This window comes from Leucoraja erinacea, chromosome 1, assembly GCF_028641065.1.
Source record: "Leucoraja erinacea ecotype New England chromosome 1, Leri_hhj_1, whole genome shotgun sequence".
NCBI lineage: Eukaryota > Metazoa > Chordata > Chondrichthyes > Rajiformes > Rajidae > Leucoraja > Leucoraja erinaceus.
In genome coordinates this window covers 167,747,107-167,773,238 of record NC_073377.1, presented here as the reverse complement: position 1 = coordinate 167,773,238, position 26,132 = coordinate 167,747,107, and the positions used below count along the sequence as shown (strand labels likewise).

Below are 26,132 nucleotides of genomic sequence, written 5' to 3'. Positions count from 1 at the left end.
TTCAAAGCATAAAATGCAAGGAACACAATGCAGATCCAGCAGCATCTGTGAAGAGAGACATTTTGGGTTAATGAGCCTTTCAGTGGAGGTGCTGAAGATGAAGAGAAACATAGAAACATAGAAATTAGGTGCAGGAGTAGGCCATTCGGCCCTTCGAGCCTGCACCGCCATTCAATATGATCATGGCTGATCATCCAACTCAGTATCCCATACCTGCCTTCTCCCCATATCCCCTGATACTTTTAGCCACAAGGGCCACATCTAACTCCCTCTTAAATCTAGCCTATGAACTGTGGCCTCAACTACCTTCTGTGGCAGAGAATTCCACAGATTCACCACTCTCTGGGTGAAAAATGTTTTTCTCATCTCGGCCCTAAAAGATTTCCCCCTTATCCTTAAGCTGTGACCCCTTGTTCTGGACTTCCCCAACATCGGGAACAATCTTCCTGCATCTAGCCTGTCCAACCCCTTAAGAATTTTGTAAGTTTCTATAAGATCCCCCCTCAATCTTCTAGCGAGTACAAACCAAGTCTATCCAGTCTTTCTTCATATGAAAGTCCTGACATCCTAGGAATCAGTCTGGTGAACCTTCTCTGTACTCCCTCTATGGCAATAAACCATGAGCCAAAGTCTTAGCTAGTATCTTAGCCAGTCGGAAGAAGGGGTTCGGCCCGAAACGTTGCCTATTTCCTTCGCTCCATAGATGCTGCTGCACCCGCTGAGTTTCTCCAGCATTTTTGTGTACCTTCGATTTTCCAGCATCTGCAGTTCCTTCTTAAACTCTTAGCTAGTATCTTCTGATCCGTATTTAAAAGGGCTATTGCCCTATAGGATCCAGGCTCCTCGGGACTTTTATCTTTTTTTGGAATTAATCTAATAGTTGATTCAGCAAGAGTTTGGGGTAAAGTCTGTTCTTTAAATGCTTGAATATAAAGGGCTTATATCCGTGGAGAAATTAAATCATTGCATTTTTTATAAAATTCGTTACTTAACCCATCCGGGCCAGGTGTTTTTCCACTTTTCAATGATTTAATAATAGTCTCTACAATGTCTTTTGTTGTTATCTCTGCTCCTAATTCATCCCGTTCCTCCTCATTAAGGAATGGGAGATTGCAATTCTCATCTTTGCAGGATCGGCTGTTGTTTTTGATGAGTATAGTGCTTGGTAGAATTGTACGAATCTTTCATTAGCATCTTTAGGCAATGTAAGCAATCTCCTTTTTCTGATCTAATTTTGTGTATTGTACGATCATTCTCTAATTTGCGGAGTTGACGTGCTAGTAGCTTGTGTGGTTTATCACCAAATTCAAATTTTTTTTGCTTAGTATAATGAAATACCCTAATAATTTTTGCAGAGAGAATCTGATTTAATTAAATTTTGAATGCAGCTATCTTATTATGTTTTGCAATGGTTGGGTCAGCCGCGTTTTCTAGGTCTAAATGTTTTGTCTGTTTTTCTAATTCCAATTGTTCTGTCTTATTTTTCTTGTTTTGAAAAGCTTGGTATGCAATAATACAGCCTCTAACATAGGCTTTAAAGGTTTCCCACAGCAAAGATGGGGAAATACCGGGGGTGTCTTTGTCTCAAAAAATGTTTTCATCTGTAGCTTCAAATAGTCACAACAACTTGCATCAGTCAGTCCGTAGTAATAGTGCGATATAGAAATAACAATACAGAATAATCAAACAATGTGGACGGAGAGACTGGAGAAATCTATCGGCGGGACTCCGAGTTCAGCAATGTGATAGTGTTGTTGTAGAAGCTGTTCCTCATCCTACTAGTACGTGACCTGAGGCTCCTGTACCATCTCCCTGATGGGAGGAGGGCAAACAGTCCATGGTTGGGGTGGGAGGGGTCTTTGATGATCTTCCCGGCCGGTCTCAGACACCGTTTTCGGTGGAGGGCATCCATGACAGGGAGCGGGGCACCGATGATGTGCTGAGCGGTTTTCACCACCAGTTGTAGTGCCTTCCTGTCCGCTACGGTGCAACTGCTGTACTATACCGTGAAGCAGGTGGTCAGGATGCTTTCGATGGTACAGCGGTAAAAGTTGGTCAGGATCTGGGGGGACAGGTGAGCTTTCTTGAGCCTCCTCAGGAAGTAAAGGCCTTTTTGATCAGCTTGGAGGTGTTGAGGGACCAGGACAGATCCTCCGAGATGTGTACCCCGAGGAATTTGTAGTTGGAGACGCGCTCCACCTCAGTCCCGTTTATATGGATGGGTGTATGTCTGCCCCCTCTGTTCTTCCTGAAGTCTACGATAATTTCTGCATCTATAGTTTTGCATCTACCAGTCAATTTGTGTATACATTTTATAAACACCTGAATAAAAAGTGTATTCTCTTCCAGACGGATTGGTAATCCTCCATATGTCAGTTATGTTTGTATTATTTATATAAGTGTTTAAAGGTTTGCTCGATTTTGATTTTGAAGTATTTTTCCTTTGAAGGGAAGATGTATCCAAGTATTGATCTAATAACACAATTTAAATCTCCTCTAATTATCAAATTCTGCTGACCAGTGTCTGAAATTATATGAAATATTTTATTAAAAAATTGTGGATTATCGAAATTAGAGGCATAAATATTCACCATAGTCAATGCAGTTGAATACAATTCCCCGGATATTATAATGTACCTGCCTGCCTTATCAGCTATAGTGCATTTGTGTTTGAATGGTATACCTTTATGAATTACAATTGCAGTTCCTCTTGCTTTGGAAGAAAATGTAGAATGATAGAATTGACCAAGCCAGCCTGTTGCGAGCTCCTTTTTTGAGATGCGTTTCCTGTGGAAATATTATATCAGTATTAATAGATTTTAAGTGGGCTAATACTTTGCCCCTTTTAATTGGCTCATTAACGCCCCTAACATTCCAACTACAAAATGTAATTCCTCCCATTCTCCTAGCTACATCATCTTGCATTTTAAAGCTTACATTTGATTTAAATGGTCCACCACATGATTTGAAATATTATCTTTAATTGCTGGCAGGGTGAGTCCTGTCCCCTGTTTCCCTATCCCCCAGAGATATCTCCAAGAAAAATGTGCATGAGTAAAGATAGATAAGATATTTAGTAAAGGAAATAGAATGTGAAAAAGAAAAACAAGGGAAATTGCAGCATATAGAAATGCTGCTGGCGAATACCACCGAACAGTGGTTGGTTTAGTGAAAACTTCCATAAGAAAGATAATATTAAGTAACTCCGCACCTTAAGGAGTTAATAAAATCTAAACAGAACAAACCTTAAAAATGTTTAACAGTATTTAAATCCATCAGGGATTCTAAATTTAAACATGATATCATTTCAGAGTACCAATGTGGTCGGAGGATTAGAGTATTTCCATTTAAATAAAATAGATCTTCTGGAAACTAATGTGCTAAAAGCAATCAGCCGATGGGGGGAATGGGACAGATGAGTAGAATCTAACATTGGTAGCACAAAATTTGCAGTAAAGGATGAGATTGTAAATCAATATCTAAAACTACAGAAATAATATCAAACATTTCTTTCCAATATTTTTCCAAAGGTGGGCAGGACCAAAACATATGAGTCAATGAGGCCACTTCAGAATTACATCTGTCACAGGCAGGATTAATATGACCATAAAAACGAGCCAACTTATCTTAAGAACTTAAGAACATAACAAAAGGATTTGAGTATAAGAGCAGGGAGGTTCTACTGCAGTTGTACAGGGTCTTGTTGAGACCACACCTGGAGTATTGCGTATAGTTTTGGTCTCCTAATCTGAGGAAAGCCATTCTTGCCATAGAGGGAGTACAGAGAAGGTTCACCAGAATGATTCCTGGGATGGCAGGACTTTCATATGAAGAAAGACTGGATAGACTCGGCTTGTACTCGCTAGAATTTAGAAGATTGAGGGGGGATCTTATAGAAGCTTACACAATTCTTAAGGGGTTGGACAGGCTAGATGCAGGAAGATTGTTCCCGATGTTGGGGAAGTCCAGAACAAAGGGTCACAGTTTAAGGATAAGGGGGAAATCTTTTAGGACTGAGATGAGAAAAACATTTTTCACTCAGAGAGTGGTGACTCTGTGGAATTCTCTGCCACAGAAGGTAGTTGAGGCCACAGTTCATTGGCTATATTTAAGAGGGAGTTAGATGTGGCCCTTGTGGCTAAAGGTATCAGGGGGTATGGAGAGAAGGCAGGTACAGGATACTGAGTTGGATGATCAGGCATGATCATATTGAATGGCGGTGCAGGCTCGAAGGGCTGAATGGCCTACTCCTGCACCTATTGTCTATGTTTCTACGTTTCTATGTAAGGCACTGCAGTGGAGCTGCAGTCTCACAGCTCCCGGAATCTGAGTTCAATCCTGACTTCCAATGTTGCCTGTGTGGAATATGCACATTCTCTCTGTGACTAGGTGGGTTTTCCCCAAATAATCTCGTTTTTCCCCACATCCACAAAACGTATAATAATAGGTTGATTGGCCAGTGTAATTGCCTCTAGTGCAGAGGTGAGAATAGTAGTCTCTGGGAAGAGTTGAAGGGAATGGATGAAGAATAAACCAGACCCGTGCAGGTCTATTGTAAAGCAATGTTTGATGGTGAATGTGGATTTGGCGAGGGACTTTTTGCCATGACGTAAGACATGTACAAGGTGCCATATAAATGCAAGCCTATTATCCAAAATCTAATTTACTCTAAGCCTAATGCAAGGTTAATTCAGTATTTCATCTATTTAATAGCCAGAATTCCATTCCTCCTTTTCCCATTTATTACGTGTAACTTTTAACAAGCATGTTTAACTCCAGCCCAGAACATCGATGTTCCTGTTGGCGTGTCAAAAATATGTTTTTTACAAAACATTCTTAAGGGGTTACAAACTTCTTAAGGGGTTGGACAGGCTAGATGCAGGAAGATTGTTCCCGATGTTGGGGAAGTCCAGGACAAGGGGGTCACAGCTTAAGGCTAAGGGGGAAATCCTTTAAAACCGAGATGAGAAGAACTTTTTTCACACAGAGAGGGGTGAATCTCTGGAACTCTCTGCCACAGAGGCTAGTTGAGGCCAGTTCATTGGCTATATTTAAGAGGGAGTTAGATGTGGCCCTTGTGGCTAAGGAGATCAGGGGGTATGGAGAGAAGGCAGGTACGGGATACTGAGTTGGATGATCAGCCATGATCATATTGAATGGCGGTGCAGGCTCGAAGGGCCGAATGGCCTACTCCTGCACCTATTTTCTATGTTTCTATGTTTACAATTTCTTCTCTTGGTACACAAGCTATTTTTTCCCCAATGTGGCTTTTTAAAAATCATGGTAGAGGAACTTACTATCTTTTTTGTGTGCAGTTTTGGTCCCTTAATTTGAACTCTAAACTACAAACTGCCTGGGTTGTTGTACTCGGGACTTTGGGGTATGTTTTGTTTTTGCGCTATATTGGGTTTTGTTGGATTTCTATTTTTTCTGTGTATGTTTATTATGTTACCTATTGAGTACTGCATTTACAAATCTAATGAGCTGCTGCAAGTAGGAATTTCATTGTTCCATTTTGGTACATGTGATAACAAAACACCCTTGGCTCTTGGGAAAGTGGGACCACTTGATATTGAAAAGGAAATTGGTAGCACAAAGAAAGAAAAATAGGCAAGAATATCATGTTCAAACTGAAGGCATAAATTTACAAGCACCATTCTTTCCCTGCTGAAGGTTAATGAATGATCTTATGGCATGCATTTAAAATTAAATTATCTCAAAAATAAATACCAACAGATTCCTGACATCACAAAGCTCAGGTCTTTAGCGATTTCCATCACTACTTGTAAACTTGGTTCAGGAGAAAGCCAGACTTTATAAGTGAAGCGATTTTAAATGAAAAACAAAGACCTCACCAAAATGCAAATTTCAACCTTGTGTGATTTGTAAACATCTGAGTTCAGTTTGCATTGGGAGTATTATATAAAGCCGTGTTTGATGGTGAATGTGGATTTGGCGAGGGACTTTTTTCCATAATTATTATGGAAGGACATTCTTGCTATTGAGGGAGTGCAGCGTAGGTTTACAAGGTTAATTCCCGGGATGGCGGGACTGTCATATGCTGTGAGAATGGAGCAGCTGGGCTTGTACACTCTGGAGTTTAGAAGGATGAGAGGGATTCTCATTGAAACATATAAGATTGTTAAGGGCTTGGACACGCTAGAGGCAGGAAACATGTTCCCGATGTTGGGGGAGTACAGAACCAGGGGCCACAGTTTAAGAATAAGGAGTAAGCCATTTGGAACGGAGACGAGAAAACACTTTTTCTCACAGAGAGTGGTGAGTCTGTGGAATTCTCCACCTCAGAGGGCGGTGGTGGCGGGTTCTCTGAATGCTTTCAAGAAAGAGCTAGATAGGGCTCTTGAAAATAGTGGAGTCAGGGGATATGGGGAGAAGGCAGGAACGGGGTACTGATTGGGGATGATCAGCCATGATCACATTGAATGGCCGATTGGCCTGCTCCTGCACCTATTGTCTATTGTCTATTGTCTATTTTCAATGTTGCTTTTAATCTTGCTGGAGGAGTGGTTGTGGTAGTTTTTTTTAATTCTTGGTTACAGGAAAGTTGATGTTTGTTAGTTTATTTCTGTATGTTTTCAGGATTGGGTGTTGCTGCATCTACTGCCCGTTCCTTGAACGCACTAGAGAACCATTCAGTGATAGGTAAGGCAGGTGGATCACTAGGGGAGAAGTAAAGGGCAGATGGAACCAGAGTATCTCTTCCTACTACTGAACTTCTACTGGTGTGGGTACCTACGTATGTTGTCGCTTGTCCATGAGTACAAAAACACGAAATACAAGTTCACCGCTCAGTTGCATATTTACATCAATCCTTTATATTTCAAAATAACCAAAACCTTTGTTCCTCCTGGAGCTTGATTACAAAGCTTTAATTTAATTTTTTCCGTTCCCCTTTCATTGCTTACTCAAGAATTGGAGGAGCAAATTCAATTGTACCATGTTGAAGATTTCAAGAGCACAGATGGATTAGAGCAGCTTGACCTAGAGCATGACTGTGGAGCAGTTTTTGGCATAGTCAAGTCTCGCAAATGCGCTTGAAATTGAATTAAAATGTAGCAGTTCATCGACTGGGACAGTGCTGTATTGTGACATAGTCAATCAAATTTATGTCGACTAATTGAATTTGGTGTCAACAGGTTAGGCCGTGTGATTGAAGGAAGAAATCCTTCACTCTGGAAAAGCATATGGAGGTGGATTAGAAAACAAGGGGATCTCCCACGCCCGACATGAATCAGCAGACACTGCAAAGTGTGAGATGTCGATAGTTTTGTCGGCATTGTGATTCCACGTCTAATCTGCTTTTTTATATAGTTGAGAGAACTGCAACCAGTAGCTTTAGCATTATAAAAATGACACTGAGATAACCATTTCATTATTTTGCATACATTTTGATTTTCAAAGAAACCGTGCACACATTCTCCACCACATGGACCCTTCCACATCGGGCTGCAAGTTGGCCTGCTTCATATACCATCATTGTTCCATCACAGTGTCCTGCGATGCATTGTCTATAAGTTGGGTCGCCATCCTGTTCCGATCCTGCATTAGAGGGAATGGGTGGCACGGTGGGGCAGCGGTCGAGTTGCTGCCTTCCAGAGACCCAGGTTCGATCCTGACCAAGGGTGCTGTCTGTATGGAATGTTCTCCCTGTGACCACGTGGGTTTCCTTCGGGTGCTCCGGTTTCCTCCCACATTCCAAAGACGTGCAGGTCCAGGTTTGTAGGTTCATTGGCTTTGGTTATAAATTGTCCCCAGAGAGTAGGATCACTGATCTGTTCTGTAGTCAATGTTTTGCACACTATGTTCTGTTGTGCTGAAGCAAAGCAAGAGTTTCATTGTCCTATACAGGGACACATGACAATAAACTCTCTTGAATGTTGAGGGTAGAACTAGTGTATGGGCGACTGTTGGGTTGGTGCATACTCAGTGGTCTGTTTCCATGCTGTATCTCTAAACTAAAACGAATTAACCATATAACAATTACAGCACGGAAACAGGCCATCTTGGCCCTTCTAGTCCGTGCCGAACACGTATTCTCCCCTAGTCCCATCTACCTGCGCTCAGACCATAACCTTCCATTCCTTTCCCGTCCATATAACTATCCAATTTATTTTTAAATGATAAAAACGAACCTGCCTCCACCACCTTCACTGGAAGCTCATTCCACACAGCCACCACTCTCTGAGTAAAGAAGTTCCCCCTCATGTTACCCCTAAACTTCTGTCCCTTAATTCTCAAGTCATGTCCTCTTGTTTGAATTTTCCCTACTCTCAGTGGGAAAAGCTTATCCACGTCAACTCGGTCTATCCCTCTCATCATTTTAAAGACCTCTATCAAGTCCCCCCTTTACCTTCTGCGCTCCAAAGAATAAAGCCCTAACTTGTTCAACCTTTCTCTGTAACTTAGTTGCTGAAACCCAGGCAACATTCTAGTAAATCTCCTCTGTACTCTCTCTATTTTGTTGACATCCTTCCTATAATTAGGCGACCAAAATTGTACACCATACTCCAGAATTGGCCTCACCAATGCCTTGTACAATTTTAACACTACATCCCAACTTCTATACTCAATTCTAACATGTTCTTCCTGCGACTGAAAGAGAAAGGAGGATGAAATCCATCACGTAACGAGATGGGAAAACAGCTGGGATGTGGAGTTGATTTCAATGGCATCCAATTCAATGGTTCTGAAAATAGCCGACTGGCAGAATTCCCTGATTCTCTGCACTCTTTCTTTGGCAAGTTCCCAATTCCCTACTTGTGGTTAGATGTTCTTCTCGCTGGGTAGTATGAAGATTGATGCCAAGACCTTTCAACCCAATGCCCCTTGCTTTGATATTCTGAACCTCACCATGCAATGCAGGATCAGGATGTACAGAAGTGTAATGTTTGTTCAAACAGTATGTCATGGAAGATTCTTTGATGATTGGTTTCTTGAGCAAATTCCCAAGCAGTAAGTAAAATATTTATTTATTAGAATAATATAGATTTCTCCAGGTGGCTGCTCAAGACATATTTATAAAAGAAAAAAAACACATCCATAATCATCCCTTCATACTGATTTGACCAGATCCTGAGCTGGTGTCAGAAGACTAAGGGAGTTTAGTTGAGGCAGCGTCTAAGGAATGTTGAGAAACATAAAGACTTCACAGTATATCCATAAATCTTGAAGATAGTTGCAACATGTGGTAAGACAGTTAAGAGTAAAGGGCCTGTCCCACTTGCGTGTCCTTGGCATGCAAATTACGCGACCTCGTGGTCGGGTTGAGGCGTGACGGTCCCGTGAAGTTCGCACGCGATTACATGCACAGCCGTCTGGAGTGCGTGACGTCATTTGAAGATGGACACAAAGCTTTGTGTCGAGACTCTTCTTCAGTCTGAAAGAAGGGTCTTGACACAAAACATCACCCATTGCTTCTCTCCAGAGATGCTGCCGGTCCCGCTGAGTTACTCCAGCATTTTGTGTCTTATCTTCAATTTTCTTGGCCCCGCTCTGGGAGTGGAAGTGGGGCGGATCCGGACCGCAACGGCCGTGAGCCCCAGGCCGAGTTCGGCGATCGTTTGCCGGCTTCTGCTGCTGTTGGAGGTGAGACGTTGCGTCACGCCAGGGTCTTGGGCCTGTCCCACTTTGGCCGTCAGTTCCGCAACAGGCCGTTGGCGTGTGAAGATTCCGTTCACTACAATACGATGCCCGTGCGCCTCAAGGCGACCACGACGTCGCGTAATTTTCGTGCCAAGGACACGTAAGTGGGACAGGCCCTTAAGAGTAAAAAATGAGATCAGGAAAGTTGTGCTGGACCACAGTGAAAGTAGGATTTGTAATCCTGGTCATCACGTAAGGAAGGATGTGATTGCATTGGACACAATATGGATATTTGTGGGAATGTTGACTGAAGAACATGTAGCGTTGGTCAACAGGCAAACAAAACAAGCTGAGGTAGCATCTGCAACCCTGCTTCAACATTCATGAATGTCTTGGCGGATCTTCTCCCTCAACTCTACCTCCCTGCTGTTTTGCCATCTCGTTATTCAATGTATCCAAAATATATCAATACATCAGCAGCATAAAGCTCTTTGGGTTCATGTTCGAATAGTTTTAAAGACTTTTGGCTTCCAAATCCTTTCATGCAATGACATCTGTTTGTCTAATAAGTGAAGATATTTCTCAGAGTACACTGCCCTCTGTCATGAAACAGAAACATAGAAACATAGAAAACAGGTGCAGGAGTAGAGGCCATTCGGCCCTTCGAGCCTGCACCATTCGTCATTCAATATGATCATGGCTGATCATCCAACTCAGTATCCTGTACCTGCCTTCTCTCCATACCCCCTGATCCCTTTAGCCACAAGGGCCACATCTAACTCCCTCTTAAATATAGCCAATGAACTGTGGCCTCAACTACCTTCTGTGGCAGAGAATTCCACAGATTCACCACTCTCTGTGTGAAAAATGTTTTTCTCATCTCGGTCCTAAAAGATTTCCCCCTTATCCTTAAACTATGACCCCTTGTCCTGGACTTCCCCAACATCAGGAACAATCTTCCTGCATCTAGCCTGTCCAACCCCTTAAGAATGTTGTAAGTTTCTATAAGATCCCCCCTCAATCTTCTAAATTCTAGCGAGTACAAGCTCGTTTTACTGGATGGGAAATTAAAAAATTTAAATTTCCAACCCCTTAAGAATGTTGTAAGGCTTCCAATGATGCATAATCTTTTGAGAAAACAGATCTCCTCAAGTGAGTGACCAATTTTGTATTCTGAGATGATGTCACAATGTTTTAAAATTGATACACGGAAAACATTTTCCAACATTTACCATGTCCAGCCTCTTAAATTTTAACTCCAGGTAGTTCTTCTCATGGGCTAGTCCCTGCATCGAAGAATCAATGAAGTGAACTTTTCCTGCATTCCTTTAAGGGTAAAACATGACATTTAATCTCAAAGGCTCTGTAATAGCATGAAGTTCATTGTTCCACACCAACATGGAATGTAGCAGTTCAAGATGAGTGCAAACCACCATTTTAAGGACAATTACAATATAAATGTTGATCTCCCAACACCCACATTCCTGGTATAAATAAAAAGATGTCAGATTTGTTTTAACTTTTATGCACTAATCTCTCTGTAATATAGGCAAACATGGTATTTGCTTTAATGTGTAAGAGGGAACTGCAGATGCTGGTTTAGAAACATAGAAACATAGAAATTAGGTGCAGGAGTAGGCCATTCGGCCCTTCGAGCCTGCACCGCCATTCAATATGATCATGGCTGATCATCCAACTCAGTATCCCGTACCTGCCTTCTCTCCATACCCCCTGATCCCCTTAGCCACAAGGGCCACATCTAACTCCCTCTTAAATATAGCCAATGAACTGGCCTCAACTACCCTCTGTGGCAGAGAGTTCCAGAGATTCACCACTCTCTGTGTGAAAAAAGTTCTTCTCATCTCGGTTTTAAAGGATTTCCCCCTTATCCTTAAGCTGTGACCCCTTGTCCTGGACTTCCCTAACATCGGGAACAATCTTCCTGCATCTAGCCTGTCCAACCCCTTAAGAATTTTGTAAGTTTCTATAAGATCCCCTCTCAATCTTCTAAATTCTAGAGAGTATAAACCAAGTCTATCCAGTCTTTCTTCATAAGACAGTCCTGACATCCCAGGAATCAGTCTGGTGAACCTTCTCTGCACTCCCTCTATGGCAATAATGTCCTTCCTCAGATTTACACCGAAGATGTACATAAAATGCTGGAGTAACTGGAGCTGGAGCTGGAGCTGGAGTAGCGGAGAAGGCAGCATCCCTGGTAGAAGTAATGGGTGACGTTTCGGGTCGAGACCCTTCTTCAGACTGAATCAGGGGAGAGGGAGATACAGAGATAAGGAAGTGTAAGGTGTGAAAACGAGACAGAGGGGATGGAGATCAAGGAACGTAGAATAGATCATTGTTAGCTAGCAGAAGGTAACAACAAAGCAAACAGAGATAAAATGTAAATGAGGACAGTCAGAAAATTGGGAAGAGGGGAACTTGTGTTCCTTCCTGGTTTTGTATTAGCAGCAAACTTGGATATATTACCCTAGCTTGTCCAAAACATGGATATGGATTGTAAATAGATGATACATAGGCACTGAACCTGCTGTACATGAGTGGTAGTAACCTGGAAACCTTGTTTGTTTCAGTGGTATATATTTTTCTGAGCAGATGAATGTCCTGACATCTTAGACTGCTACTTGCATAACTGCTGAATGGAAATTGGAAGTCTTCCTTATATCCACACTTTCTGCAGCCTCTCTATTTCCTTGAGCATTCGAATTTTCCAAACCGGGTTGTGATGCAACCAATCAGCATACTCTCCACTGTACAGTTGTAGTGTTTAATAGAGTATTCGGTATGGCCCCCAAGCCAGAATAGACTGCGGAGTTTCAGCTACTTTTTACTCCCCTCCTGGGATACTAATTTTCTCATAACACAAATATGAATGTGAAGATGGGACTGAATTATAAAGGACAATCCCATTACCTTCAAACATGCGTGTGGCTTCACCTAGTTTGCTCAAAAATCCTATACCCTATGATAATGAAGGGGATCTCTCTGGCTATTAGAGTTATAAACTCATACAACGTTCAAAGTAAACTTCAATTATGTAACAGTAGTTACACCGAGGATTGAAATTACGTTTCCCCATACTCCAAATGTGCAAGTAATATTAAAAACACAGACAGACAACATACCAATAAAAATAGACAATAGACATTACATTATTTAAAATATTAAAATATTCACAGTGAGCCAAAATGTAGCAAAAACTTTGAGGTATTTTAAACAGGGTGCAACAATGAAAGGTGCAATATAGAAAAAGTACAAATTCCGTACTGGAGACATTGAGTCAAGGTTATTTTCACAGTTTGTTTGTCTTTGTTTGGGTACTGTTCATGGAATTTTCTTAAGTGTGTTGAGTAGTCTGATGGCCTGAGGGAAAAAGCTGTTTTTGAATCTGGTAGTTTTGCTCTGCATGCTGCGGTAGCGCTTACCGGAAGGTAGGAGGGTGAACAGTTTGTGTGCTGGGTGGGTGGTGTCTTTAATGATATTGCTTGCTCTCTTGCGTGATGGAAGTAAGCTTTTTGGCCGAACTGGTCAATGTAACATAGATGTCCCATCCAATCTAAACCCACTTGCCCATGCCAGGCCCACATCCCTCTAAACGTTCCCAATCCATGTTAAATAGAGCTGCCGCTCTCCTTCCTCCAAAGTACACCAGGTTTCACACCCATCCTGCCACTGTGTAATGAATCTACAATATCAGAAGGATCTGGATAACACGACCATCATTAATCATATGGGTACCATAACGGTGGCATTGATTGGGCACATTTCTGACAAAATGGTGGGTTTAAAATTGTTCAATATTGAAACATATATTGAAACATGTTCTAAAAGAAGAAGGGTTTCGGCCCGAAACGTCGCCTATTTCCTTCGCTCCGTAGATGCTGCTGCACCCGCTGAGTTTCTCCAGCTTTTTTGTGTACCTTTGAAACATGTTCTATATTGTTAAAGTATTGAAACATATAAGATTGTTAAGGGCTTGGACACGCTAGAGGCAGGAAACATGTTCCCGATGTTGGGGGGGGGAGTCCAGAACCAGGGGCCACACAGTCTAAGAATAAGGAGTAAGCCATTTAGAACGGAGACGAGGAAACACTTTTTCTCACAGAGAGTGGTGAGTCTGTGGAATTCTCTGCCTCAGAGGGCAGTGGAGGCAGGTTCTCTGGATGCTTTCAAGAGAGAGCTAGATAGGGCTCTTAAGAATAGCGGAGTCAGGGGATATGGAGAGAAGGCAGGAACGGGGTACTGATTGGAGATGATCAGCCATGATCACATTGAATGGCGGTGCTGGCTCGAAGGGCCAAATGGCCTACTCCTGCACCTATTGTCTGTTGTCTATGATACTGAGCTGCAGCGGTGCTGAGGACTATGCTTATAGTGGCATTACCTACAAATTCAAAGCACTCGTTTAAAAAGATATTGCATAGATAATAGAACATACCGTAGAACAATGAGCAGTACAGCACAAGAACTGCCCCTTCAGCCCACAATGTCCATGCTGAACAGGTGCCATCACTTATCTACCTGCACATAAAGGATTTCTCTCCATCGCTCCATATCAATATCCTATCCTAATGTATTTTAAATGCCCTAACGCATCTGCTTTAACCACCACCCTGAGCAGCACGTTCTACGCACTCGACACCCTTTGTGTAAAAAAAAAAATCTTCGCCGCACATTTACTTTAAATTTTGCTTGTCCCACCTTAAAGCTGAGACCTCTCGTATTTGATTGTCCCATCCTGGGAAGGTCATTCTGTCTGTCTACCCTATCCATGCCTCTCATCATTTTATGTACTCCTATCATGTCTCCCCGTAACCCCCAGTGTACCAGAGGAAATAACCAAGTCTGTCCAGTCTCTCTGTAGGTAATAGCCCCCTAATCCAGGCATCATTCCGGTAAACCTCCTCTGTATCCTTTCCAAAGCTTCCACATCCTTCCTGTAATGAAGTGAGCAGCGCTACACACAATACAATGCCAAGTGCAGCTTAACCAACGTCCTATAAAGCAGCATCATGACAGATTGTAGATGCAGGTTTTGTTTTTGAATACCTTCTCCGGCATGGCAACCTTCCCATTTTTTTATCTTGCTAAAGACAAGCACATTTATAATAATGTGAATTAGTAAGTTTGCGGCAGACGTTACAAGGCCTTCTACGCCCGAACCTCCAGACGGAGGAACAGCTTCATTCCCAGAGCTATAGCGGCTGTGAACCGGCCCTGCTGAGTGCCCCCCATGGACTGTCTCCCTTGGATGGTCACGTTGCACAGACACATCTGCACTTTTGTCTGTTTTGACTGTTCTACTGTTTTAATTTACAAACCATGTTTCTCGGGGTATTTAAATCCAAATGTTATTAGTTATTTAAGTTATGACACCGGATGGAAGCTGCAAACCCAAATCTCGTTGCACTTATGTGCAATGACAATAAAATATGTTATTATTATTATTGTTATTAAAAATTGTAGACAACAGAAAAGATTCACAAAAGGATACCAGGGGATAAGATCAGCTGGAAAGTTGGTCAGAGCTAAGGCAGATGGAATTTGATTCAGACAAGTGTGAGGTCATGCATTTTGGGAAGTCACAAGTGAAATGTGTGTGTGGCCAGGGTCTCTGGTTATGCTGTGTGCCTTTTTGAGGCAGTGACTCGTGTAGATCCCTTCGACGGTGGTGAAGTCAGTACCCAATGATGGACTGGGTAGTGTTGACAACCTTTTTCCATCTTCTTTGTTGCTGGGCGTTCGACGTGCCAAACCAGGCCTTGATGCAACCAGAAGCTCTCCCAAACCAGGCCTTGATTCAACCAGAAGCTCTCGACTGTAAACTTGCAGAATCTGAAGCAAGTATTCGTTGATGTACCGATTCTCCTCGATATTCTAAGGAAGTAGAGTTGAAGGGTTCTCTTCCTGTTGCCTGGGAAGGGAGGCTATCGTTATACGGGGTGATTGAACAAACTGGGTTTATTCTCATTGTAACATAGGTAGCCGACACATGGCATCTGCACGGATATATATAAAATGATGTGGTGTGTAGCTCTAGGACAGGGGAGTTGAGAAATGGAAGGCACAGATATAAGGAGAGATGGGAGAAATGCAAAGATCTGAGGGATGAATCTAGTTTCACATAAAGGGTGGTAAACATCTGCAATAAGTTGGTAGCGGCAGGTACAATTGCAGTGTTTAAAAGGAGGTGTTCCACATTTCTCTCTTTATATGACTTTGAAGCTGGTGCAGTGCAGTGCAGTACAGTAGTGTTATTAGGCGGCAGACAGGGAGGAAATGTTTCCAATCTACGGATGTAGAAATATTGTCCTTGGAGAGGAAGGTCTGTACAAAAAAATCAGCTTTCATACTTTTTTTTACGAGCCAGGGGGGCTGTCTTTATAGTTTACCTCAGAATGTAAAAACACATTTAGAGGACAACAGTGCTTTTAAACAGTTGTTACATTTCATGAAAATCCTGCATGTCTCTCCTTTTTTGCTTTTAATATTTCACTTGTTGCTGATGGTCGCAGGAGATGGTTTCATCTGTCCTGCTCCGGGGATCTTACGGAATGAGTGGAACTTACCAGCAACAAACTCATCTTCAGTAGAATATTATTGTTCAGAATGCCTGAACTGCCATGTAGCAGCTTCCTACTAATAGAGTATCGCATTCCTTCCTGTTAGTGAATCAGTGAATAGTGATCCCATTGGTATATGTAGCATGTAATGTGACCACAAGGCTTCATACTGCTTACCGACTGCATGGGAGGGGAGCTGACAGACTGTTCATTTTTATTATTTTGCTTCTGGTCTGTCAAGAAATAGGGTGGGCATACACAAGCAGAATATAGCTTTCCTATTGAACCTAGTCATTTATTATATGGGAAGACATCTTCAAATGGGGGCCGATAAATGTTTGCGGGATACAAGGAAAGGAGGAAGTCACCGGGATAGATAGAGCTATAATAAAATAATAATTACACATTACACAAAGCCCAATTTGGGAAGAAGTCTTTCTTTGATCTGAGCAATTTGGCAGTATATTTTTTCACTTGTTTCATTGTTTGAATTTTTGCACCATTCAGAAATCACATATAATTTATTGCACAAACATTTATTTTTTTATCAAAACAATGCCTCCAGATGATCTATCCAGTCCCCATTATCGTAGAAAGGTATTCTACTTTGTGTCAGGGGAGTTTGAGGTCAGGCTTAAAGGGCCTGTCCCACTTGCGTGCGATTGCGTTTGCGTTTGGCGCGACCAACCGGACGCGGAGTTCAAGCGAAGCTCGCGCTAAGTACGCGCGTGACGTCATTTACGTCATGCTTACCAACCAGCTGGGCTGACTGAATTTGGGCATCGCACGACTTTGGGTGGTGACATCATCACACAACGCCACGCGCTAGGCGTACACCGTCAAGACGCTGCGTACGTCCACAATGCGCCCGCGTGCCGACAGGCGGTTGGCTGCCTAAGTTGGCGCGCGGGATTTTCGGAGCCCAGCGCAATGTCGGGACCAGCCCTGCACAACTCCGCGCTTCTAAGCGGGACCGGCCCCGCGCGGCCATACGGTGCCCGTACGCTTCAAGCGACCACGAGGTCGCCTAATTTGCGAGCCAAGGTCGCGTAAGTGGGACAGGCCCTTTACTCTCATGTGATTTTGGTGCTTTCTTGTCTGGTGCATATTAGGGCCCACCTAACCCACCTACAGGTAAATACAGGTGGGGAGTGTTTATCAGTGGTGACTTATACCACTGGCCCATGGGCAGTAGGAGTTGGCATAGAAACATAGACAATAGGTGCAGGAGTAGGCCATTCGGCCCTTCGAGCCTGCACCGCCATTCAATATGATCATGGCTGATCATCCAACTCAGTATCCTATACCTGCCTTCTCTCCATACCCCCTGATCCCTTTAGCCACAAGGGCCACATCTAACTCCCTCTTAAATATAGCCAATGAACTGTGGCCTCAACTACCCTCTGTGGCAGAGAGTTCCAGAGATTCACCACTCTCTGTGTGAAAAAGGTTTTCCTCATCTCGGTCCTAAAAGATTTCCCCTTTATCCTTAAGCTGTGACCCCTTGTTCTGGACTTCCCCAACATCGTGAACAATCTTCCTGCATCTAGCCTGTCCAACCCCTTAAGAATTTTGTAAGTTTCTATAAGATCCCCCCTCAATCTTCTAAATTCTAGCGAGTACAAGCCGAGTCTATCCAGTCTTTCTTCATATGAAAGTCCTGACATCCCAGGAATCAGTCTGGTGAACCTTTGTACTCCCTCTATGGCAAGAATGTCTTTCCTCAGACTAGGAGACCAAAACTGTACGCAATACTCCAGGTGTGGTCTCACCAAGACCCTGTACATCTGCAGTAGAACCTCCCTGCTCCTATACTCAAATCTTTTGCTATGAATGCTAACATACCATTCGCCTTCTTCACTGCCTGCTGCACCTGCATGCCTACCTTCAATGACTGGTGTACCATGACACCCAGGTCTCGTTGCGTACGTTAACCCTGTCTTGTCAATAGCCCTTCTAGATGGTGTAACTCACAGAGGTATTTGGGGGAAATTGGACATTAGCATTTGCACCAGTCCCATCAGCTTGCTCTGATTCCTTCTGAGAAGAATGTCAACATTTGGCTGATTTATTTTCTTTCTTTTTCTCCCTAACCTAAGGAATTACATGATGCAGAATAGGTTCAAGCAACACATGGGAAAGGCTAAATGGATCAGCATGTCTGACTTTACCCTCTGTGTGGGAATAAAGAGATGACACACATTTGGGACGAGTAAGCAGGGGGATATTGGAAGAATGAATCAGTCAGGTTAACACAGAACTCCCACAGAATTCTTTTTTGTAATCTTTAGATTTTGCTGAGTTTCTGTTTCAACTAGAATCGGCAGTTCTTAATTTATTCCTTCAGTGTTGGTTAAGGCCTAAATCCATCAAGGAAGGCCAGCACTGCAAGTCCTGCCAAACATCAGGAGGCAGTCATAGTATTAGATTTTAAAAAAGTATTAGGGTAACTAGATATTCCAATGTGCAAATGAAGCCTTTCAGGTTGTGGAATTTTATCATTTTGCAGTAATTTATTTATTCTTCTCCACCCAGAGATGTTATGCCCCTGTCCCACTTAGGAAACCTGAACGGAAACCTCTGGAGACTTTGCGCCCCACCCAAGGTTTCCGTGCGGTTCCCGGAGGTTGCAGGTGGTTGCTGGAGGTTGCAGGTAGTGGAAGCAGGTAGGGAGACTGGCAAAAACCTCCGGGAACCGCACGGAAACCTTGGGTGGGGCGCAAAGTCTCCAGAGGTTTCCGTTCAGGTTTCCTAAGTGGGGCATTATTATTAGACTGAGTTACTCAAAGCAAATGTGGCATCAGTTACTGACGTGGATTTTGAAGATTTCAGAAAAATGTCTTTTTTAAACCTTTGAGGCAACAAACTGAAACATAATATTTCAATGTTCACGAACACCACCAGCAAGGATGACTGAGAGGTGGAGATGGTGGTGCCATTTAATTTCTGTTTTGAACTAATCTAAATCTAAATCTTTAGTTTGGTGCTGGGGGAAGAAATCTGACCAACATGTAGTAGTTCATGTCTAGGAAGGAACTGCAGGTGCTGGTTTAAACCAAAGATAGACACAAAACGCTGGAGTAACTCAGCGGGACAGGCAGAGAAGGCGGATGGAGAGAAGGAATGGGTGGCGTTAGGCATTTATGTTATTGTTTAAAAAAAATATATATTTTGATTTATTATTTTTATTAGAAACATAGAAACATAGAAATTAGGTGCAGGAGTAGGCCATTCGGCCCTTCGAGCCTGCACCGCCATTCAATATGATCATGGCTGATCATCCAACTCAGTATCCCGAACCTGCCTTCTCTCCATACCCCCTGATCCCCTTAGCCACAAGGGCCACATCTAACTCCCTCTTAAATATAGCCAATGAACTGTGGCCTCAACTACCCTCTGTGGCAGAGAGTTCCAGAGATTCAACACTCTCTGTGTGAAAAAAGTTCTTCTCATCTCGGTTTTAAAGGATTTCCCCCTTATCCTTAAGCTGTGACCCCTTGTCCTGAACTTCCCCAACATCGGGAACAATCTTCCTGCATCTAGCCTGTCCAACCCCTTAAGAATTTTGTAAGTTTCTATAAGATCCCCTCTCAATCTCCTAAATTCTAGAGAGTATAAACCAAGTCTATCCAGTCTTTCTTCATAAGACAGTCCTGACATCCCAGGAATCAGTCTGGTGAACCTTCTCTGCACTCCCTCTATGGCAATAATGTCCTTCCTCAGATTTGGAGACCAAAACTGTACGCAATACTCCAGGTGTGGTCTCACCAAGACCCTGTACAACTGCAGTAGAATCTCCCTGCTCCTATACTCAAATCCTTTTGCAATGAAAGTAAACATACCATTCGCTTTCTTTACTGCCTGCTGCACCTGCATGCCTACCTTCAATGACTGGTGTACCATGACACCCAGGTCTCGCTGCATCTCCCCCTTTCCCAATCGGCCACCATTTAGATAATTAGAAGCAATTCATAACAAAGATAAAACATTCGGCATCTAAAATTATACAATTGTTGTGCAGCTTCAATTTTTAACCTTATAATCTAAACTTTAAAAGTGAAAAAAGAAAAGAAAAATAAAACAAGAAAGGGAAAAAGTAAAAAGCAAAAGGATAGATCGAAAAAGAACAAAAGATTGATCCCTAAACTACCAAAGTAGTGTGGCAGAAAGATACAGAAATAAGAAAAAAGAAAAAGAAAGATGGAGATATACCTTGCCCCTCGTTTCCCTCGCCCTCCTCACCCAACCCGGCATCGGATTTATATTTAAATTTGCTATTCTTGTAAGAATTCGGTGAAGAGTGTCCATGTCTTGAGAAATTGATCTGGTTTTTCTGCCAAGACAAGCCTAATGTTTTCCAAACGTAGTGTCTCGGACATGTTTGTGATCCACATCTTCACTGTAGGGACCGTTGTCTGTTTCCAAAATTTAAGTCTTTTTTGTTCAGGCCGTAGTTAAGGAAACGTCTTTGAAATATCGTTAGTTCAGAACAGGCCTCTGACATACCTAGTGTGATCAATATTATGTCGGGATCCAATTTTGTTTTAAGCATTTTGGAAAAGATATCAAAGATTCCCCTCCAGAAGTTCTGTAATTTTGTGCAGGAAACAAAAGAATGGGTTATGGTTGCTTCATGGAGGAGATATTTATCAGTTATTGGTTCGTTCAGTACATCTGTATTGTTCTATACTTTCACTAAAGTATTGTTCTGGAAGCCTTTCTTCTTTTGGCCTTTGGCTGAGAATCAGGTTTAGGGAGTTGAAATTCACCACTAATTTCAAACTTACCCTGATCTCTGTAGCAAATTGTTGCATCATAGAGTCACGTTTTGGAATATCTTATGATTTCACAGCACTTTAAGGGAGATTATCCTTTGCCAATAAACAGGATATATTGTGTGACAGGGACTGCAACATTAGAAGATTATGGGTCAAAACAAAGGGCCGAGAACAATTTTTTAAAACATTTCAAAATAGACTTTATTCAATTAATAAATATATACAACACATGAACCTGCAAAAAATTCATCCGACATTTTCGGAGACTGTACATTCAATACTGTTTAGTGTGGCCAATTAGGAAAAGGGGAGATGCAACGAGACCTGGGTGTCATGGTACACCAGTCATTGAAAGTAGGCATGCAGGTGCAGCAGGCAGTAAAGAAAGCGAATGGTATGTTAGCTTTCATAGCAAAAGGATTTGAGTATAGGAGCAGGGAGGTTCTACTGCAGTTGTACAGGGCCTTGGTGAGACCACACCTGGAGTATTGCGTACAGTTTTGGTCTCCTAATCTGAGGAAAGACACTCTTGCCATAGAGGGAGTACAGAGAAGGTTCACCAGAATGATTCCTGGGATGACAGGACTTTCATATGAAGAAAGACTGGATAGACTCGGCTTGTACTCGCTAGAATTTAGAAGATTGAGGGGGGATCGTATAGAAACGTACAAAATTCTTAAGGGGTTGGACAGGCTAGATGCAGGAAAATTGTTCCCGATGTTGGTGAAGTCCAGAACAAGGGGTCACAGTTTAAGGATAAGAGGGAAGTCTTTTAGGACCCAGATGAGAAAAACATTTTTCACACAGAGAGTGGTGAATCTGTGGAATTCTCTGCCACATAAGGTAGTTGAGACCACAGTTCATTGGCTATATTTAAGAGGGATTTAGATGTGGCCCTTGTGGCTAAAGGGATCAGAGGGTATGGAGAGAAGGCAGGTACAGGATATTGAGTTGGATGATCAGCCATGATCATATTGAATGGCGGTGCAGGCTCGAAGGGCCGAATGGCCTCTACTCCTGCACCTATTGTCTATGTTTCTATGTTTCTATACATTGCTCAAGTTTCACAAATTTCTCCCCCACCCTTGATACTCATGTGGCCCCACTGCCGTGGAATCCCTTCCCTTATTTTGAGGGGCGTCTCCACCACACCCTGCCCCCCAATGTCCAGCAGCAGAAGGACCTTAGACTGTGGTCCTCCAACACCGAGCCTTGGCGTTGGCTGCACCGAGCTCCAGCGCGTCCCTCAGCACGTACGCCCGCAGTTTGCAGCGGGCAACATTCCCCGACGGACATCCCACTCCGCTGGGAGGTCAACAAAGCTCGCCAGACCAAAGAGCGCCTTTCACCGAGTTGATGACCTTCCAGCAGCACTCGATGTCAGTCTCTGAGTCCGTAAATCACAGAGCCCTCTGTGACGGAGCTGTTCGGAATAAATCATGATCGGCAAACCTCTCCAGACTTTCTTTGCAAAGCCACACTCTGCAACCATCTCCTCTCCATAGCAACTGCCGTGAAGGCAGCGTGCGCTGGTAGTGAGGTTTCCGACGGTGCAGGAAGGATCTGACTGGGAGTGCTACCCTCACCGCCAGCCAAGCCAGGTCTTGGTGCCCATTGTTATGGAAGACACAGGGAACTGCAGGTGCTGGAATCTCAAACACAACAATGCTGGAGGAACTCAGCAGGTCAGGAGTATCGGTGGATGGAATACACAGACAACTTTTAGTGTTGGGACCCTCTTCCGACTGATTGTTATAGCAGATGTGCTAGTGTAATGCCCCCGTCCCACTTAGGAAACCTGAACGGAAACCTCTGGAGACTTTGCGCCCCACCCAAGGTTTCCTGTGCGATTCCCGGAGGTTTTTGTCAGTCTCCCTACCTGCTTCCACTACCTGCAACCTCCGGCAACCACCTGCAACCTCCGGGAACTGCATGGAAACCTTGGGTGGAGCGCAAAGTCTCCAGAGGTTTCCGTTCAGGTTTCCTAATTGGGACGGGGGCATTAGGGGAAACCCAGGGAAGCACTTGTCACCAACGTTTGTCATTAAGATAAGAATCAAACACTGCATTTCTTCCCGACACACGGATCACGAACTACATTTAGGAAATGCTGCCTTTCTCCGCCTTTTCATTCTTTCCAACCACGTCCAATAATCGCATCCTAAACTGCAGCTCATGTGCTAATTGACATTTGCTCACCCAACTCTCCCGCGCGCGGTTAACTACCAGTCTCGCACATTTCCACAATAAACTTGTCATTCTGAAGTCTGCTGTCTTCATGGTCTTGCAACCATCTCCAAACACAAAATATGCCTTGAACTTTGACCTCCATTTTCCCCCACTTTAACACTCTAATTCCCTCCCTAATGTTTTGTGCCTTTCACCTTCCCTTCCATATTATTATTCCATTATAAGATTGTTAAGGGTTTGGACACGCTAGAGGCAGGAAACATGTTCCTGATGTTGGGGGAGTCCAGAACCAGGGGCCACACAGTTTAAGAATAAGGGGTAAGCCATTTAGAACGGAGACGAGGAAACACTTTCTCTCACAGGGAGTGGTGAGTCTGTGGAATTCTCTGCCTCAGATGGAGGCTGGTTCTCTGGATGCTTTCAAGAGAGAGCTAGATAGGGCTCTTAAAGATAGCGGAGTCAGGGGAGAAGGCAGGAACAGGGTACTGATTGGGGATGATCAGCCATGATCACATTGAATGGTGGTGCTGGCTCGAAGGGCCGAATGGCCTCCTCCTGCACCTATTGTCTATTGTCTACCATCGTATTTAACTGAGGTTGGAGTTATCTAGCTTAATATTTCTGGCCCCCCGCTAAAGTTGGGGGTTTTTCTACTTCATGATATACAGTAATATGTTTCTTAAGTTGTGTAAAACTTCGAATGGATTTGGGTTATTCATGGTGATGTTACTGCAGGAAAGTTGAAGTGACAGGAATGTTCTCTAAAGTTTATCCATCGGTGTCAAAACTGTATCCAGTGCATTATTCATATTGGAATATTAGATTTAGAATGACAAAACCAATTGATCGGCGGAGCAGTTACTCCCCATTTCCCCGGACTAATAATCGAGAATGAGTTACTTCATTCTCTGCTGCTGAGCTTCGAGACATTTTGGAAAAATATTGGTGGGGCATTATCCACTGAGAGCACAGTCTAGACAAAGCATTTAATTTTAAATGTCAATTTCTGCTCAACTAAGTGCAGGGTCCCGGCTAAGGTTGTATTCATGTGGCAGCCTTAAGTGCTAGGAAAGTCAGCCAATTGCATAACTTTGACAATATCTTTGTAGAGTACCATTTGTCTTCCTATCAAGGGCTACACTGGATGCCCACAATGACCATACATGATGATGATGTTAATGATCTTGCTGCCAAAGCTGATTTTAAAGCCCACAACATTGGCCCTCCAATATTAGCACCCAATTTGAGTTCTAATTTCTGAATAATAATGAGTGGTTGACAAGGATGACTGTCCAGGAAGATGCATTGCGTATGCCTGTTGATGCCCCACCAAACTTATCATTCTCTACCTTCATCTTGCCTCCTCTTGTCCAGTCCCTTACCACCAACATCCAGGACACCTCACACGTCCTTCACCAATTTGAAGACTTCCAATTGTTAACCTCATGTTGACCATGGACATTTCAAGTTTCAAGGGAGTTTATTGTCATGTGTCCCTGATAGGACAATGAAATTCTTGCTTTACTTCAGCACACAGAACATAGTAGGCATTGACTACAAAACAGATCAGCGTGTCCATATACCATTATATAAATATATACACACATGAGTAAATAAACTGGTAAAGTGCAAATAACAGATAATTGGTTATTAATAATCAGAGTTTTGTCTGAGCCAGGTTTAATAGCCTGATGGCTGTGGGGAAGTAGCTATTCCTGAACCTGGACGTTGCAGTCTTCAGGCTCCTGTACCTTCTACCTGAAGGTAGCAGAGAGATGAGTGTGTGGCCAGGATGGTGTGGGTCTTTGATGATACTGCCAGCCTTTTTGAGGCAGCGACTGCGATAAATCCCCTCGATGGAAGGCAGGTCAGAGCCGATGATGGACTGGGCAGTGTTTACTACTTTTTGTAGTCTTTTCCTCTCCAGGGATAGTATTTGTACACCTCCATCCCCCCTGTCAGGATGGTCTTGGAGCCCTCTGCTCTCTGAAACAAAGGCCCAACCAGTTCACTCTCAATCTTGGCCACAATTACCTATCTTTCAAACCCTCCCCCGTTCCACAATTCAAAGGTATAGTCATAGAGTGATACAGTGTGGAAAGAGGCTCTTCAGCCCAACTTACCTACACACTGACTGCCTCGCCAACAGCCTGTCTGCAGGGGCTTTGATCGGCCCTATTGTGGATGGTTTGACTGCACCGACCACGGGAGATCACAGTGAGGAATGTGGAATCCACTGTGGTGGATGTTTATGTTGACTTTTATGTGTCTGTGTGTCTTGTTACTTTTCACTTTGTATGGCTGTATTGTAACTCACATTTCACTGTACCTTTATTAGTACGTGACAATAAACTGACCTCGAGACCTTGATGTCCCAGCTACACTAGTCCCACCTCCCACGTTTGGTCCATATCCCTCCAAACCTGTCCTATCCATGTACCTGTCGAACTGTTTCTTAAACGTTGGGATAGTCCCTGCCTCAACTACCTCCTCTGGCAGCTTGTTCCATACACCCACCACCATTTGTGTGAAAAAGTTACCTCAGATTCCTATTAAATCTTTTCCCCTTCACCTTAAACCCATGTCCTCGATTCAACTACTCTGGGCAAGAGACTCTGTGCATCTATAGCCATGGGCCCCAGCTCTGTATTTCTTATCATTGGCCATGAGAAACAATCCTTTTTACAAACCTTCTCTGGAACCCCTACCCTATTCCTTCCCTGCTACATCATTCCTCTTCAGATGTCAGGGGGAGTACAGAACCAGGGGCCACACAGTTTAAGAATAAGGAGTAAGCCATTTAGAACGGAGACGAGGAAACACTTTTTCTCACAGAGAGTGGTGAGTCTGTGGAATTCTCTGCCTCAGAGGGCGGTGGAGGCGGGTTCTCTGGATGCTTTCAAGAGAGAGCTAGATAGGGCTCTTAAAAATAGCGGTCAGGGGATATGGGGAGAAGGCAGGAACGGAGTACTGATTGGGGATG

General features: G+C 43.3%; 1 protein-coding gene across 1 annotated transcript in view; it reads left to right on the top strand.

The window, feature by feature from the left end:
• Positions 1-26,132, top strand: part of gab1 (GRB2-associated binding protein 1) — a 316,599-nt gene that overhangs the window by 226,091 nt on the left and 64,376 nt on the right. The gene's annotated exons all lie outside the window — the stretch shown is intronic.